Here is a 6000-nt window from a genome sequence, read left to right as displayed (position 1 = left end):
TTTGAACTGTAGCTTCCTCGGTATCGTCAACATTTCTTTCTTCTTCCATGACCAATTCTCTCGTAAAATCTCGTCGATAGTATCTTCATAACATTCATTATCACCAAGATTGTATTTATCAGTATCCGAATCAGAATCCGACGATGTAATTCTATTTATGCTTCTCCTTCCGGGCAATCCGATCTCGTTTCATTATTGAAAAAAAGATAAGGGCAGAGATTTTAAGTTATACCATTCGGTACTTGGCGAAGATTCCAACTGTTCGTGCAGGAACAGAAACAGACATGAAGCAGCGCACGCTTCCTGTAGCGGCACGGGTGGGCTGTAGGAGATTTTGTTGTAAACACGCGTGGTAGTGAACGTGTTAATCCCTTAACACGTTCCGTGCCACGTGTACCATAAATGGTACACGTTAAACTTGACCATCAGGCCACGTGTACCATAAATAGTACACGCGGACATATTTATTTAAAGCGCTGAAGACATACATTTTGTGACAAATTTGATTGTATAAAATATATTTCCACCAAAAGGATGAGAGGCATTGAAAAAAATGCTGTATAGAACAAAGCACATAAATTTGTTTAATCGTTATATACGCAATAACTATTAATTACAATGTTTGACTTTTTTAAAGCAAGAGCTGCATAAAAACGGTTGATTCGGGCAATCACTACTTATCTACTGATGATATAATGAAATATTATGTGATAATGTATCAATCTTTAGTCAAAACATCAAATGGCCTGAACGACAAGTTAGGCAAAAATGGCTTGGCACGGAACGTGTTAACCTACGATTTACGTTCGTGAATTTTGGGCCGAAAACGTAAACAAGATCGCGCAGCCTTCGAGCCATTCGCACGACTCGTGTAATACGCTGATCGGGCCAATCGTAAACATTACGGGCATCGCTCGTGGTACCCCGGTCGCGGTCGATCAAAATTAACCCCTTAACGTGCACGCTCGAATTAATTCGAGCGCGCTAAACTGGCCAAACTGTGCACACTCGAGATAATTCGAGCGGCGTTGTACTTTATGTTGCTATAATTTGTCACACTCGAATGCAATCGAGAATTGAAAATAACAATGTGAAAGCAAAAAAAAACCATCGTTTTATTGATATTTATCATTTACATGGGATTGTAAGCTATAACACTTACTTATTCAAGTATAAAATATATCCTTTTTCTACTTATCACTTATGACTTATCTCTTCCTTGCGAGCCGCTTTCCGACAGCGTATTCATATTCAGATTCTGATTCGCTCATTTCTCAATATGTATTTTACTAAAATATAATGTAAAATAAAATATTATAATAATAACAATAATAATAACAATAATAATAGTAATAGTAATATTCTGAAAATTGGAATTGCAATACAAATTTTGATTATTTTTGTATTTTTGTAATTTTCTTGCCAAGACAACGTTCTAAATTGTGTTTTATTACATTAAAAAAAAATGATTTTTTTTGGCCGGCCTTTTTCAAAAAAACCGGGCATTAAGTGGTTAAGACCGTCAAAACCTTGTAGGGTTTGCCAAAGAAAAAAATAAAAAACGTAGAGAAACAACGTGGGAGTGTGTTCCCTTACATCTACCAGAATGTTTCGAATTGTATCACACCATTGCAGATTATTAATTTTGTATTACTGATTTTTGTATAAATCAACTTTTTGTAGTACTTGCGTCTACCACAATTATTGCATCGGGTTGTAATTACTTATCAAATATTCCACAAATATTTATAATTTTAGCACTAAACCTACCGCGATCAAAGTGACCGCTTTCTTATTTTGCAATTCTGCAAAGTTCCGAGACTCTTTCGTGGAAAACGCTGGAATAAGTTATGTTATTGGAGCAAGTTTTATAATAGAAACTTTACAAATTCTAAATAAATTCGGTCTTCTCACTTTTGCGAAGCAGTACATGCCAGTTAGTATTACTGCTTGGTAGGTTTAGCGTTAAAGACGTCGTTTCCCAACAATTACAAATAATTGAAGATTCCTCGATCGATTAAGAGATTACTCGTTGTAGAAATAAAATAAAAATGCTACCAGATCTTGTCGATTCGCAGGTTTCCTTGCATCGTAAAAGCCTGCGCTTGCCATAAATGCATAAAGATCCACAGTGCATTTGTCGGACTTGCGTTAACCCGAGAAAGATAACCTACGTCGCAGAGGCGCCTGCGAAATAAACAACTGACTGCACCGTGGATGACGCAAAGACTGGAAGCACCCACTTTGCCAAGGCATGTGCGAAGCAACATTGAAAATATTCTTCCAAAATCTGCTGTACAGGCTTCCACAGATGATGAAGAAGAACCCTCAGCCAAAAAAAGGCGTTATTGCAGTCTTTGCACGTCTAAAAAGAAAAGAATGTCAAAGATGAACTGTGCCAAATGCAAAAAGACAGTTTGTGGTGAACACAAGAAAGACGTTTGTCATGACTGTCTCTAAAGAAATTTTTTATAATATTATAGTTTTTTTTACACTGATTATATTATAGTCTACTAGTTTGTAAGGATAAAACACTATTTTTTGTGATATTTTACGGGATTTGTTCCCATAAACCGAAGACTGTTGATTTTTGTTAATTTTTCATAGAGGTCTAGTGATTTAAGTTTAAAATTACTTAAAATATAAAAAAATATAATATAAATGCATTTTATTTTTACAATAATGCCAAACCTTTAAAATGACTAGATTAACTTAAATAAATATCCATTGTTAGTATAAAATTGACGCCTTAGAAAAGCATGCGCCTCTGAAGCGTATGGTTATCTTCTACGTACGTTGTCATATGGTTATCTTTCTAGGGTTAAAAGGGCGCCGCCGATAGTATTTATATTTGGCCCGATCATCGTATTACGAGCTATACCCGTAATATTCACTTTTGGCCCGATCAGCGTATTACGGTACGATGCCCGTAGTTGTAGGTTAAGGGATTAACCGCGTCGATCTGCTGATTTCCAGGGATTAGGATACAAAAAGAGGATCGCGCCGAGGCAGCTTTAATCCGCCGCGACTTTCTTATTTTTCCGAAGTAAAATTTCTATGTTCACAATTTACTTTCTATAGTCGCATGCCTGAAGCAGATTAATCAATTCCCGTGATCTAAGATGAACCGATCAAATTAATATGTATACATTATCCGCCGGCGTGCTCCTTGTTTCAATATACCATGGAACGTCGATGTTAGCGGCGGCACGGCGACCGCCGACGTCGCATTAACATAGATAAGTCACTCGAAAAACGAGGTAGCAGGAAATTTAATGTACTCCGCGCGATTTCCAGACTCCGTTGCACCGTTTGATTACTGGTTCCCACGTTAAAAATGGTTTAATTAGATAAAGACCAGGAAGCGTCGCGCAACATCTTCGGCGGATATACACAAATCAAGTTTATCAGCTGTGTATCTGCAGCTAATTCCAGGAAGTGGGTCTAAATTGCTGATAAAAGACGTTTCACTTCTTGCACGACACTTGCACTTAATAAAACGTCGCGCAGCGATACGTTCTCACCGCCGCGACGGCCACGAAACAATGCCACGAGAAAATTGATTTGCGAGTTCGACCTTTAGGACTCGGAAGATTCTCCTGGCAAACTTCGATTTCGCTAATTATGCACAAATGTTGATTTTGCTACGCTCCGTTGAGTCGAAACAAAAATCATTGTACTGTTGCGAAATTGTCTAGAAATTAACAACCAAAAGATTTCGTGTCTTCGTTTATCTAATTTATGCGATTACCTCGCGGTATGAAAAAGAAATAATTAAAAAGACATGACACTTGGACGTGAATATATTGATAGTATCGCCGCATCGACGACATCCGAGTGCATTTCTGTGTTTACGAGCTGCCGCATTAAAATTGTTGCACTTTTCCTCGAGACGTTAAAGAAATGAGATAACGTTTTAAAAAGATTCACAGCGTCTGAAGTAATAAAACTAGTAAATTAACGGCAACTAAACGGTTCGAATCGTTTCAACTGCGAAGCCAATGGTACGGCAAGGGATTAAACTGTTAAGCGGCGAATTTAGTTTTAAAAATCTCACCGTGTGCGGAATTAACCATTTGGCTGTTCACGTATTTTTTCGGACATACGCCAAAACTGCGGCACTAATTGCGCGTGTATGGGAAAAAATGTAAAACACTTTTCATACAATGAACTCACTTGTATCGCTTTGTAACAACAAAAATTAAAAAATACCACTTATTTATATAAATTTGTTTTAATTAATTTTGTGAATAAAATTGGTAATAAGCACAAATTCTAGCGATTTAGAGCAGCGTTATTACGCCCTCCGCAGTCTTGGCATGAAAAAAAAACAGAAGCGTTATCGCGCTCCTCAGCAGTCAAACGGTTAAAATCAAACGATGACGTGTATATGTTACAGTGAAACACCGAAATCTGGAGAATGTCGACTTTCACCGGTGAATGTCAACATTCACATAGTCGCTTGGTGTATGTCCGAAATATTTGCTAAATACCCTTATTTCTGACTTACACCGGTAAATGTTGACATTCACCATGCACTAATGGTGAATGTTGAACATGTTGGAGATTTATATTTTCTTCTCCGTAATTCAGTCGCTATAAAACGCCACAAGGGTGACGTAACTTTTTCGCCTCTCTTTCTGAAAGGAATGACCAAGTATTTAAAATACACGGTACATTCTACATGAGAAAAGAAAATAATAGTAATAAAAAAGTTACTTACTTATGTGATTCAAATTTTATTTATTGCAACAAATTAAACTATTATGACACTTTGAATTGCACAAGAGTCCCTTGCTTTTACAACTGCATTTATTTGTGGAACACTTCCTTTTGCAATGACAGGTTTTGGACCTCCACCAGAACATATCTGTGATTGTCGACACACACCGGAGAGGGTCCGAATGTACAACAATGTAATGAAATATTCGATCTTTCACCGACGTATTTGGTATCTGTTGACATTCACCGGTGAAAGTCGACATTTTCCAATTTCGGTCATTCACGGTAACATGTATATACGACGAACGCGGGTCAAAATGGTCCTATTACAAATTTTATGAAAAACGAAGAAGAACTACATTTTTATTTAAGAAAAACTTAACAATTTCTTTCAGAAAAGTTATCGTTATTATAAACTTAAAAATTCTCAAACAATAATAAAATACATAAACAAGAAAGACACGTGTAGAAAATAAAATATTAAGTATTTCAATTGAGTTCGGTGTGATATTCCTCGAAACACGATACCACACGAAGTGGCACTTCGCAGGTCTTACACCAGTATCTTGACTCCTTACGGATTCCATTTCTCGAACAGACGGTACATCTTCTACCACCCCCTTCGTATAAAATACTTAGCAATTCTATTGGTAATATAAAGGAAACATCCCACCAAATAATATTCTTATTGTGTTTTATTAAAATTTCGCGTTTTCATAGTTAATGGTAATTTTATGTTTTTAACGACGAGTAAACACGTCAAACGCACCGTAATAGAGATTTGGTTTGACGTGTATACACGACGTTAGAGGCAAGAAAGTATTTGCGGCTGACGAGAAAGTATTTTCGGTTGGCAAAAAAGTAGTTTCGGGTGGCAAGAAAGTCTTTTAGGGTGGCCAGAAAGCATTTTCCGGTAGCAAGAACGTATTTTCGGGTGGTCAGAACGATTTTTCGGCTGGCAAGAAAGTATTTGCGGCTGGCAAGAAAGTATTTTCGGGTGGCAAGAAAGTATTTTCGGCTGGGAAGAAAGTATTTTCGGGTGGCAAGAAAGTAGTTTCGGGTGGCAAGAAAGTCTTTGAGGGTGGCCAGAAAGCATTTTCCGGTAGCAAGAACGTATTTTCGGGTGGTAAGAACGATTTTTCGGCTAGCAAGAAAGTATTTTCGGGTGGCAAGAAAGTATTTTCGGGTGGCAAGAAAGTAGTTTCGGGTGGCAAGAAAGTCTTTGAGGGTGGCAAGAAAGTATTTGCGGCTGGCAAGAAAGTATTTTCGGTTGGCAAG

Source organism: Megalopta genalis, chromosome 7, assembly GCF_051020955.1.
Source record: "Megalopta genalis isolate 19385.01 chromosome 7, iyMegGena1_principal, whole genome shotgun sequence".
In the NCBI taxonomy this organism is placed as follows: domain Eukaryota; kingdom Metazoa; phylum Arthropoda; class Insecta; order Hymenoptera; family Halictidae; genus Megalopta; species Megalopta genalis.
The sequence above is the reverse complement of the archived record's forward strand: the minus strand, read 5'-3'. Positions refer to the sequence as shown.